Below are 13,722 nucleotides of genomic sequence, written 5' to 3' on the forward strand. Positions count from 1 at the left end.
CCACTTTGCATACTTACAAAAGTAATCTCTAGTCATCCAGACCGATGGAAAATAACTGGTTTCCCGGAATTAAAGTATATACTCATATACGTAATATATCTCAAAAATGCTAGACAATATGAATGTATGTCATGCCAAGTATCATAATAGAATGCTCTAGAATAACATCGAAATCCACAATCTAATGAAACAAAAATAGCTGGCAACAATACATACTCTACTATTACTGAGCACTCTAAATAAGTACGATACTAACATAGGATAACCTACCGGTTTGCTTGCTTAACGAATCCACGAATAAGTTATTAATATTACGGTCTGCAGCCCGCAATACTGATAAATCATCGTTGTCTCGATAAGTAAGCAACAACTCTCGAGGGTGTAATATTACTATTTTGCCACTCATTAGAAAATACATACACACGTCTCAACCGCGTTTAAATACTACTTTCTAGGCAATAACAATAATAACGTAAAATTTCTACATTAACAACAAATAGACTTTAGCTAAGTCATTAAGAATAATTATCGTACTCCTAATCAAATCCGAATAATTCTGAGTATCTTGCAGTGATGTGTGGTTAACACATCCCTGGGCTTGTTGTTGTCTCCCACAACCTCTATTAGTGTAAATACTTCGCTCGTGTACACCACGACCTAACTGACCATAATTAATATATCCAGGAACTTGCTGGATCGGCGCCAGTTGTGGCAAAGAAGACTGCTAGGGCTTCTGTTGGCTTTGGACATAATTTGCAGTTCTATGTCTCATCTATCCACTTGTAAAGCGTCCAATGCTTTCTCACCTACATTCTCAAAGGTGTCCATTATTGTACCTACAGCACAAAGGTACATTTCCTTTACCAAAATCACCTTGTCTCTGAGATCTGAGATTACCAATATATCTATCACTTCACCTCTGATCAATGGCATTAAACCTTTGCCAAAAGAACTAGAATTAGCTTCACTTCTTTTGAAGTTCCGAATCTTTCTATATTCTTGATATGACGAATCATTAACTTTATCGTCCTCTTTTGATTCCCATTCTTTTATCATTCTTCTTTACTCTCGCTGAACATGTTCTCAGAGTCCTCAAGGCTCAACAACATCTTGTATATTCCTGGTAAGAATTACAATGGATAGTGGTCACCCAAAGTACCACTGCCTTATGCCACCCAGCCTAAAACAATATAATACTTCAATCAAAATAGCAGCAATATTCGAATGGGACGAGGCAAGTCTGAGAACTTTCTATAATACTCATTGATCGTCAGCTTTCCTTGTCTCACATTTACAAACTCTTGCTTTCTACCATCATAAGATGCCGAAGGAATAATTCTTTTCTTTAAACAAGTCCTTAAACAATTCTCAATCGGCTGTTTCCTCTGGTGACAACGAATTATACTCCTGTTTCCACCAGGATACAAGTTCATAACTCAAACCAGGTAATCGTCTCAACCCTTCTGTCAAAAGGAAGATTCCTTTGACTTGCATAATCCAAAACATCTTTTCCAAATGATTAATCCATCACTTTGCTCCCTTAGGTCCATCATTTTTCCATAAGGTGATTCAAATTCAACTCATAACCCATCTTAAAATGCCCCTTTCAGATAATATACTGAATCACCAAAATAACAGTTTCCCCTAAGAGCTAAATCAGGGAGACTAAATTCCTCTAACTACGTGGTTTGCTACGAGGCGGTGTAGTTCTGACAGAATTCACTAGAACTTCTCAAGATGTCCAAGATTGAAACCTGGCTCTGATACCAACTTGACACACCCCGTCCCGAAGGAGGGCATGCTGGCCGTCACGTGAGAGTGACGTAACCATTTACACAGTTCGGAAGCTTAAAATATACAACTTCTAAGATGAAACACCCTAAGGTGAGTCCTCATTTGGTCCATTCTGTCAGAACACCGTTGAACTTCCTCGTAGTCACCACACATTTGCAATTCTTGAACCTGGAGGGGCGCAAAACAAAGTTGAGTGGGTCAGCAAAGCAAACTTATTCAAAACCTTCTTTTCTCTTTTGAATATACTAACCCCTCGCCGTAAAACAAATATAGTTTCCCAGAAAATGAACATATATACGTATGTATAGATATGTCAATCATGCTCCATGATATGCCATTCATGCTCACAATATGCCATTCATGCTCACAATATGCCATTCATGCTTGAGAATATGCCACAACAGAATCTCATAATCAAATATAAATGCTCAAGCGTAATTCACATCAATAACATATAATCTAGCAGCCGGGAGTCACCTAACGTGACCTGTACGGCTGCATCTAGAGCTCCACTCTCAACTCAATATCTGAATCTGCACACGAGTCGGAACCACCTAACGTGGTCTGTACGACAAGACTGGGTGTAATATATACGCTCTAGTGCTACGATCACGTGAAGACTGTGCGAATAATCGCGGGTCACCTACGAGTCGGAACCACCTAATGTGGTCTGTACGACAAGGCTTGCACCTAACTTGGATCCAAGGCGAGCGTGTGGTGCTGGTGAACATCACGTGAAGGACTGTGCCCTGGCCCTGGGCGGGAGCACTAACACCGGGGGTGCAGATTATGAGCTCTCTAACATCTCAAACTACTACTGAAATACAAACAGGAATACCACTTACCTTGCACTTACCTGTGCGTCCACAGCACCAAATACACATATATAAATGCATGCCACTACTAATGCATGTGATGACAGTATTTCAATCGTATTCCAAACGTATTTCGTACGTATATAAAATGTATTTCAAAGGTAGCTTACCTGGCCTCCTCAGCACCATGCAACAGTATGCATAATTATGGTAATGCACATATTAAAATATGATGCATATATGACAGGATATATAATTCGTATTTCTTTTAAAATACGTTTTCTGGGAAATACGTCAAGCATACGTATATATATATATATACTGAAAAATAACTGCCCACTCACATATCACATCGACGTCTCGTAGGTCCCTGAGCCTCCCCTAGATTGGTTACACTCTTCTTTTGTATAATTTTCACCTATACAAAAAGTAACCAAATTGACGTTATTTAACGTACATACACCAAACATTCGTCCATAACTTTCTCATACGTTATTCAATTTGGGTTTATGAATATACCACGGTGATCTACACGACGTCACGAACGCGTGACAATTTTCAGAACTCAATTTGGAGCTCTCACGCGCCCCCACGCGCACTGTTCACGCGCTGCCCACGCGCGCGTCTTCTTCCTCGCGTCGCCGGACTGGTTTCGCCGGAAATAGTGTTTTGCCGGAATTTCTGGGTAAATTTCAAAGTGTCATAACTTCTTCATTTCTTAACCATTTTCGACGTACTATATATCAAATTGAAGGTATTGACGAGACGAACACATCCATACCTTCCTCGACCCCTAACTCGCCGTGGATTCGCCGGAAAAGGCCCCGAAAGCTCCGGCCAACTTTGAACACGACGATCCCGACGTCCAAACTTCTCCAACGAAGTACTCCGAGGCTCCTTGGGACCTCACTAACACATCTACAAGCTTCAAAAGTCCAAAAACTAACTAGATTAATCTTTCATGAACAGTACTCGAAATCGGAATACCTCGAATCGACACGAAAACGAAGGATTTCTCACCTGAAAATGGTATGGTTGCACTCGTACGAGCTTCACGAGTTCGATGGTGTCCTTAGTTTCTTCGATCCATCAAGGTTTGGGTGATTTGTGTGTTGTCCGTACGTTTTTGAAGAAAGAAGGAGGAAGAACGGAGCTTGGGAGAGAGAGAGAGAGAAGTGACAGAAAAGAGACAGAGGGAGAGGAAAACACGGGAGAGTGAAACGGGGTGTATGAGTGTGTGTGTGGTCCTACAACACCACACAACACAAAACTACACGTAAAATAACGAACTAGGGGTAAAATTTGTAATTTCAAATATACGTTTCGATATTTCCGGGACGGGATGTCACAATTTAGGTGTGTGATCGAGTCCTAAAATATTTTGCAAATATCTTGACGTTCGTTACCATTTTTTTTAAAAGGATTTTAATATTTTCTTTGAGCATGGTTATAATCCAACTCGATTAAAATACAAGAAATCCAAAATTATACTCTAGTCTATATTTCTATAAAAGTCCATTGCTTCTTCTCTTGTTAATCTTTCAACGTAGTGCTTTTGAAATATGTTCACTTGAAAACTTGAGATTAAAAGTAATTTCAGTGTGTCTTACAATTTTCCTCGATTGCTAATGAATATTATCTTTTAATATTTGTAATTTCAACGCTCCATTTTCTTTCCTCCTTTGTTTTCCTCAGCCAACTATACAAGAATCTAGGAGCGCATTTGTATGTGCTTTTAAAATTACTGAAAGTGCTTTTAGAGAAAATATTTTTTTGTTCCAAAAACACTTTAAGTGTTTTACCAGAATTTACTTGCATTTTTACTAAGAATTGGTTTCAAAAATATTTTCACCAAAAACGCTTTCAGTTATTTTAAAAACACATCCAAACGAGAATATCCATGCACCTTCGAAAAATCAATTCAAAAGAAATGCATGCAGTGTTTCATCATAAATAAATAAAAATATACACAATACTTTATTAATTAAGCATGATTTCATCACATTAATTGTATAATACAATGTTGGTAGTCTTTTAACATCAACTTTGGTCAAGCTTTGGTTGGAGACATTAAGATTCAAGAATAGTCTCATACCACCCCCCTATAACCTTTACATAATTATAAATAATAAAAAAAACCTTTATTTGTTTAAAATCAAATTATTATAATAATTTACGCAGAGGGTTTGAACCTGCACATTAGATTCACGAATTTTTTGATCCTTAATGTATTTGTAAAAATATTAATATTTATAGTCCTTTTTACTATTTATATACAATTTCAGTAATTTTAGAATGAAATTTTGGAATGAAAGTAAAAGGTATTATTCGATTCTCCATTACCACATTCTTTTAGTTCAACTTTCAATTGGTTATTATTATCTTTCAGTACCACAACCACATTTTTTGTGCACATGATATGTTTGACAATACTTCCTTCGAACTCTAGTGTCGATCACTTTCAAAACTACAAGTAAAACATAAAGGGATGCAAAATATTGAGTGGAGTGGCATCAAAGATTTGAACAAAACACGGAGAGAAATAAAGGGATCATTTTATTTTTATTATTTTAAGGCATTTTAGTTAAACTGATTTCTAAGATTTGCATAACTTTTCTCTTTGGTCCTTGAGAATTTGAAATCGTTCTAGAATTGTCTACCGTCAATCATTTTGGTCATTCCATGAAAAATCTTTGTTAAATAAAGACCAAAATGACAAAAATACCCTCAATACAATGATCCAAAATGATTTGACAAAAATTGAGTTATTTTTGTCATTTTCTTCTCATTTAACAGAGCTTTTTCATGGATATATCAAAATAATTGACGGTGGGTAAACTTAATGACCAGTTCTATAGATTTTAAATCTTAGAGACCAAATTTAAGAGTTATGACAAACTCAAAGATCATTTTAACAAAAAATTCTTATTTTAAAATAGTTAGTATGTACAAGTGACTTTTAATGTCCATCGTCGCGACTGCTACACTAATGTTATTACTTCATATTAATATAGTGTATAAATTTTAAACTATACCTTAAGTTGAAGACATCATTCGTATAATAACATATAAATTAGTAACATTACGCAATCGTAATTGGAGCCAAATTGGCCCCATCGTCTATGTAGTCACTGAATACATGGGATGTACAGCTGGAATGACGCGTAAGAAAACTTGCTCACTACTGTGCCACATTACTTGCACATTACTTATCTGAGCCAACTCACTCTTACAGTTTATTTCTCAGTCATACAAGTTAATACCGATGAATAGTTATGGTCTTGTGGGCAACAGTATCCATCAAGATATGCAAATTGTATTAATATTGCACAGATATAGCTGGTTCTAATCGCATGCTTCCTGTCCTACGCGCAGAGTTTTTTCTGAATTTATTTGGATATTTCTTTATTTTTATCTAGTTGGGAGCAAGGAGGGGGCCAAGGCTGCTATGGGAATTTGCATCATTGCATGTGGGAGGGAGGGAGGAGGTCATGTGTGCTTTGATGAGGGTGTCAACACAGAGAAATATTTCAGTGTGCTAAGAGTATGGTCCAAAATATTAAGTGTTATAATATGATTTGTTAAAAATTTATTTTTTAAGTTTTTAATCATGGAGTATCGAGTTGTGTTTCGATACACTGAAAAATATATCATCAACACGTGTTATTCGATTTCCATTACACACAGATAGAGAGAGGAGAGGCCTTATTCACCTTCCTCTTCCTAGATAAAAGGTTTTTCAAGGTCGAGGACCATCCCATTCATGACTTGTAAGTTTGTAACTCATGGCTCTGCCATGTGGTGCAGGAAACTAGGGGAGGGACCAAAAAAAAGGAAGAGAATACACCTGGGTTTAGGTTCATTTGCTGACAAACAATATATTGAAAAGTTTGTTATATTTCAGTCACAAACGGAGAGAAACTTACTTTGAAATGATGTTATTGTTGTTAGAATATATAGGATATGGAGGGTGTGGATCATGACACATGTAATTAGCCAAATAGATAAGGTAGTTAGGAGTGTGGCTGTTAGAATAATTAGTTAGGATTGTTGGTAAGTAATTAAGCTGGTTAAGGCAGTTAGCTAAGTACTCTTCTATGTAGCAACTGTACCCTTTGTAACAAAGAATCAATCAAGAAAATAAAATAGCAATTCATTCTCTCTCTCTCTCTCTCTCTCTCTCTCTCTCTCTCTCTCTCTCTCTCTCTCTCTCTCCCTTCTCTGTTTCCTTCTTCCTCCTTTGTGATCTCTCTGTTCTCTTTCTGCATATTACTTAACAATTGTAACGGTATAGTTTCAAACCAATCATGTAGTATTATGTGTTTTGACTTTCCTACATAACGTACATAACAATACACAATAGGATATTACAACAGTTATAACAGTTTCCTAGTAACCCTTCTCCACCAATTAATATCACATCATATAGATGACAGTTTCTTATTTTCTTAGTCACTAGCAAATAAAATGAGATTAAACATAAATTAACAAAGCAGTACTCAAGTAATTAGTATTTTATTTACCCAAAAAGAGCTAGGGTTTCATATATTCATTAAAAGAGTGTAGAGGAAGGCTCCACATAAAAGTCAAGCCCACCATTTATGATGAATACTCATAGTTCTATACTACTTAAATCACTCTTCTATGTTATGGAGTGCTCCCCTTCCTTTATTTTTTATTTTTCCATTTGCTCGATCTGTGTCTTCTTGTAGTTCATCCAGCAGTTTATAGTTATAAACAACTTTGTCCTGTCAATTTTTTGCCAGCCTAAACACAATGTCGATAACCATTCATTCTAACTGGTTGTTTGTTTGTCATTCAAGCCAATTGAGGACCTACACCAATAATGTTTATACGGTGAAATAGTATTACACATTTACACTATCAAAATCTCCTCTTATAATTAATTAATACATGCATGAAAACAGATTATCATTTTTTCCCTCCAAGTTCTTCACCATAACCTATTTTAAATTTTAATCCATTTCGACAAGTACCTAACTCGTTTTAAAACTAATGGTTTAGAACAATTGGATCAGATGACGCACGATTTGTGTTGGGGAATTCGACTTCAACAACTCTACATTCGATCCTCCAAGAGTTCTTGTACTATTTGGAGTTTTCTACGATATGAATTTATACTTAATGCAATCGTGATTTTTATATTCTAATGTATAAATTAGTCGTAGTGCATTATTATCTCGTTGTATTTGACAAAAAGGTTGAAAACGCGGAAAGAAAATAAAATTAAACATAAAGGAAATTGAAGCATAATTGGTATGGGAACAGAAACGAGAGTTTGGCACCATCATTATGATCTCGCATCGATAATTACAAGATTTTCAGAGGTCCATATATACGTGCCAATTATGAGTTAATTCGGAACAATCACTCTTAATGCCTCAAAGGTATGAAGCACATATGGGGTCCTATGGTCCTCTTCTCCTCACAGCGATGTGCCAAACAAAAGGCTCGACGTCCCTACTTGGTTGCTACCGAGCCTTTTCCCTCATTACATGTGTATTTGTTTTGTGATGCCACCATATCCTTAAGTGTCCAACACCACCTTTGTCATTTTCAATGACACACAAATGCCCAACAGTGACAAATGGGAAGCTTGACGTCAATCATTTCCTCCACCAAAAACCGGGGGGAAAATGAAGAAAGGAGATTACAACCCAATTGTCCATACACGTTGCTATGTGTCTGAGAGTAGCGAGATAACACTGCTCGAATACAAATGTTTTTAAAGGAAAGGATAATGCTACCTCATGAGACCAAATTCTTAAATTAAATTTATAAATAAAATAATGTTACTAATAAGAACTAAGCACGTTAGTCAACATCGAATTAATAATCCAATCATCTACAACAACATCATTTGGTTTTAAAAATTTGGTATTCTAGCATTACCCTAAAAGAATGTGAAACTCAACAATAGAGTTTATTGTCTTAGCATTACAATATTTTGTAATTTTGGACTTGTAAATAAAAAGTTTCTAGTTTAACTTACATAGGTGACAAGTTTGATGTCTAATTATTATGATTATTTTATTGTGGAGTATACTATGCAGACCAAATTTGTAAACTATATGATGTGTCAACAATAAGAAATAAGCATGTTAATTAATACTTAAGTAATAATGTGGGCCTACCATATTAAATAGTGTGTCAATGTTGTATATCTAAATAACTTTATCATGCCATCAATCCTATAACTGTTAGTATTCCTCCTTATTTATACGTGGGAGGATTTAGGTCCTATTAATTTTTTTTTAAATAAACGATATTATTTACACTAAGGATGAGGAGGTGGGCTAAATCTCACAATGAGTTAGTAATAATATAATTCAAATTCGTCTTTAGTGAGAATCGAATCTAAATTCTCTTCACTTTTAGATGACAAGTGTAATACCAAATTATTATAAAAAACTCATTATGTGGCTTAGGCTAAATCTTCACTTAATACATAAAAGACATGCAATATATTGTAGAATTATCAGAAAGACGTGTTGAGGGTCCACTTTCAATAACATCAATAGTGTCATCAATTTGGTAATTACCCTACCCCATCCGTCAAGTCTGCAGTTTAATTATGCAAGGTTTCGGTATTAGTTAGAGCAGAATAATTCTATTTAAATTGCTTTTCTTCTTTCCCTTTAGCTGACGTGGGATTCAACGTATATATGGGCTAAGAATATAATGAATCATTTTGACCACATAATCAAAGCCCATCCCAAACCTCCAAAAGCGCCCAAACCTCACACAACCACCGGAGGCAAACAAGAAGGAACATCAGATCATCAAAACCCAGTGGTTAACCCCACCACCAATTCAGAAAAAGCCAGGGGAAACCATATGATATGTTATAGCTGTCAGAGGGTCTAATGGGGATTATGTTTTATTTTGTAGGTTATTTCGTAAATTTTTACTTGCCACCTTAAACCGTAACCTTAACCCATTTCGTGTGTGTCATCAATTCCAATGACGACTAAGAAGAAACTCCAAGCGTACGTCTACTTTCCTGAGGAGATTATAGTGAGCATTCTATCATCTCCAACCCTCAGTCAAAGGCATCTCGTCTCCGTCGCCTCTCAATCACTCCATTCCCTTGGCTTGGAAGCGCCACCATTCGAGATGATTCTTCGGTTACAAATACCTTTCAAACCGTGACCTCCAAGCATCCTAAGTTTACTGACCTACTGGGCTCCTGCAATGGTCTTGTATTGGTATCTGTTGATGGTTATTGGGACTTGTATCTCCGTAACCCATCAACAGGAATGCAATTTTCGATTTATGGTTTGGGTTATGTGTCGGCTACTATAAGCTCTTAGTAGCTGATCTTACTAGGAATTTTGAGACTGTTTTGTATATGGAGATGTTCTCATTGAGAGCGAACTCTTGGAAAAGTATTCATGTCCCTGAACATGAGAGTGATGAATCTAGGCAAGATGTTGATTATTTTCAGTATGTTTTGATGCAATAGATAACTTGGATTCCAGATTTGTAAGGTATCTTGTGAACATTTGGTAGTTCAGGGACTCAGCTTGGATCAAGAATGCTTTAAAACACAAGAAATTCAAAATGGGATTCCATGTTAGCAACTCATCTTTCTTGTGGCCATGGCTATGGAGGTGTCGTATGGTGGCTTTTACAGAATTGCCTTGTGGCATTTCAGTAGAAATACCCGAAAACATTGAATCTCATTTTCCACTTAATTATATACCTTTAAGAGTTGTACCTCAAGTTCATACAGGAAGTATCTTACAGATTTTCATTTGTGGGCAGTGAACTCAAATCCTCATGGTGTTAAATTTGAAGAGTATGTTCCTTGGTGCATTTTTATAAGATCCCGTATAGACTTGTTATTTAGGGATTTACTCTGCTTGTTTTCAAGGGGTGTTGATGTTGCAAAAATTAAGAAAAATGCTTTCCACACACCTCTTTTCACAGCTTCTTACAAATGCCTTTGTATTTCTAGCCTTTGGATCGAACAAATGAAAGCAGAATCAAGAGACAGAAATACACAAGGATGTGCAGAAGGAAATAGGCGTGTGCTGAAATAATTTCCCAAGATTAATGCTTTTCCAAATGAATATTATACTTGCAAGAGAGTTGATTAAAGATATTCTGTTTTTCTGTGTCTTGTGTATAAAGCTTCAACTAACTTTAGGAATGTTAGGCTTTCATAAAAAGTAGTAGAAAATGGCAGATGAGCAAAACAGATCATGGGAAAGTGTACTTACACTTTAAAGTGGTGTTAACGTTTTACATTCCAATCTGTCTGAATTAACTCGAGTTATGTAGTCGTTTCCTTCATTTATTCTGAGATAGCTGTATAGCTCAGCTAAGATTACCGAGGGCCTTGTCATAGGATATGAACCCCATGAACCAGAATTCATGACCCTCTCTTGTGACAATGTGTATATACCTTTATGAAGGGTTCCATATGTTTGTTGAAGGATTTATGTTCTTAACTGATCAAGCTGCACCACCACCTACATGAGATTTAGTAACTTGTTAGAGGAAAGATAAACCTAAGAATTTGAATTATATGTCCAGTAGAAAATCTACCTTGTAATGCATGGAAATTGGATGTCCTGGGGACAAATAGTGTGAGAAATCACTGCAGAAGGCTATTCGTACATTGGAGATGCACAGCATCCCAATCACAGATCCATGAGAAGTTGATAGATAGCAAGCATATGAATGTTAGAGCTTCTCTCCTGTAATTCTTTCAAATGTCTGCTGGAATACTTTTTCTTGTCCTCCAGTAGTAAGCACCTTTGTGCCGGTATTTAGCCTTGCCTTCGCTGCTTCTGTGAAACTTGTATGACATGCAAACGAAGATCGATAAGGGTCAATCAATTCAAAATCCTGTAGGGAGGCTCTACCAACATAGTGAACTTAACAAATTGAAAATTTTCTTCTTTCTAACTTTATAGCAAGGGAGAAACATAGGAGTTCACAAAAAGGAAACTCACAGTGGTTCCAGACATTATCCACCATGGCCTCTGCTCTTCTGGTGGCAACTTCAACCCTTTTACCGCACTGGCTCAATGCCTCAACCATATTAGCCATCGGACCTGCAGCACAAAGTAATAAAAATAAAAATAAAACATTAAAAATAAAAGCAATCGTTCCAACTTATCTCCTAATCACATTCTCAGACTAAATGAAATAACGTAAAAAAAAGATTATGCCAACCCAACAAACTATAATCGATAAGCTCTTTACATGTAAGAAACCAAGTATCTTCCATAAGCATGGATAAAACTAAAGCGCAAAAATTTCCGAAAAGCAATTTTCCTTTATTTATTTAAATGAAGGTTAACTAGTTATCATGATCGTAAATGAAGGATTGATGTTATGCTTCATATTCATAAGTGAAGGCAAACCAAATTTTTAAGAGAAATGTACAGAAACAAGGAAGCAATGGAAACACTAACGCTTGGTAGAAGAATTCGATGTCGCTGGAACAGGCGAATAATGGACATAAGGATTGTTGGCCTGGGCTGTGCCTTGAGCTTCAAAGGGACTATTCATGTTCATTGTTGCGAGAGTGGAGAGTCGAGTGGTGGATGCGATCAGGTTTGTATTTATTTGTTTTCTTTTTTGGTTTATATGATAAGCTCGGTGCACAATAACAAGAGAAGAGAAAAGAGATGCCGATGAATGGTGGTGGTTGGGGGGCCATAGGAATGGGTGATGGAAATCTTCAGATGCCGTCGCACTTAAAAGGAAAAAAAATATGCCAACCTTTATCTGGTAAAGCATATTGTTGGATATTGTATTTTATATGTACTTTCGCTAATGATGGAAGCACTCAAATCCGTTGTAACAAATATAAATTTGTTTAGATTCTTCAGAAATCTATACATCATATATATAGAAGTAAATATGGTTGTATATCATGAATTTGTGTAAAGAAAAAAATTAATCCTTATGTTAGTGTTGTTCGTGGTTTTGTAAAGCATGCATTACTTTTTGTTATGCTGGAGTTTAGAAAGGAGTTGGTTTTAGCTCTAACAAATTAAAGTGGAATATTAGCTGGTTTGCATCCAATGCGCTATTAACTTATTAGTTAGTACGTAAGGGAATAAACAAAAAATGAGGTGCATAAATACATCAAAAGAAATAGGTTTCTCCACCTTCTACCTTCTACGCTCCTAAATTTAGATCAGAAAAATGTTAGGCACACCAAAGTTTTAGACTAAATTTGCAAACTATGTGATGTGTTACCAATACAAAATAAACACATTAATACTTAAGTAATAATTCAATCATTAACAATCATGTCATATAATTTACGAAATTTGGTCTAAATAGTTAGTCTCCCTAACATTACCATTTAGACCCATGCACTCCTTAGCTTGCTTATAAGTATGATACTCCATTCATTAATTGCTTAACCCAAGCAAATAATTTGTAATCACTTTAGCATCGATTTAAAAAACATACACCATGAACAATGGACTCCTCAATCAGTTATTATTACATTCTTGGCCCTTATGTGTCTCCTTGTCTCCAACATCACTTGCAAATGCAAGAGTGTTTTCATTTGTTAGCAAGCAAACCTGAGACCAATTTGGCTAAAAGCATAAGAAATGCATAAAATCTCTTTGGAATGATATTCTAATTCGATCAACATTTAATCTCAAAAATCTAGATACAGCCATTCCTAAATTTGCACTAACAAATGTACAACAAAGCAACAAAGCTTTCTTTGGAAATGCGCTCAACACCACCAACAGTGTTAATGGCTTTGGAGCAATAAAATAGTACGCAGATTCGTATGATTTTGCGCTAGGGAGTTTCGTTCTCGCATTATAAGGGATCAAAGACATTGACAAATTGGTCTCCAAAATTGTCACATAAGTCCATGACGATATTGTTTGTTGCACAAAAGCCTTGACAGTTCAACTTCCTTATTCAATATCTATGACAAATTTTTTGACCATGTAACTTATATATAGATGTTGCCGCCCTTTATGTATTAAATTTAGACGTATTACTTGTATACTAAATAATATGTTTGTGATTACTGTGTCTGTAAAAGAAAAGAAAAGAATGAAAAGTGAATGTAAGGAAACAAAAAGATTTTTTAATATCG

General features: G+C 35.9%; 1 pseudogene; it reads right to left on the reverse strand.

Annotated features, from left to right (window-relative positions):
- Positions 1 to 10,925: 10,925 nt before the first annotated feature.
- LOC137728337 (GEM-like protein 2) lies at positions 10,926 to 12,155 on the reverse strand (annotated as a pseudogene).
- Positions 12,156 to 13,722: the final 1,567 nt, after the last annotated feature.

Source organism: Pyrus communis, chromosome 3 (genome assembly GCF_963583255.1).
Source record: "Pyrus communis chromosome 3, drPyrComm1.1, whole genome shotgun sequence".
NCBI classification, from domain to species: domain Eukaryota; kingdom Viridiplantae; phylum Streptophyta; class Magnoliopsida; order Rosales; family Rosaceae; genus Pyrus; species Pyrus communis.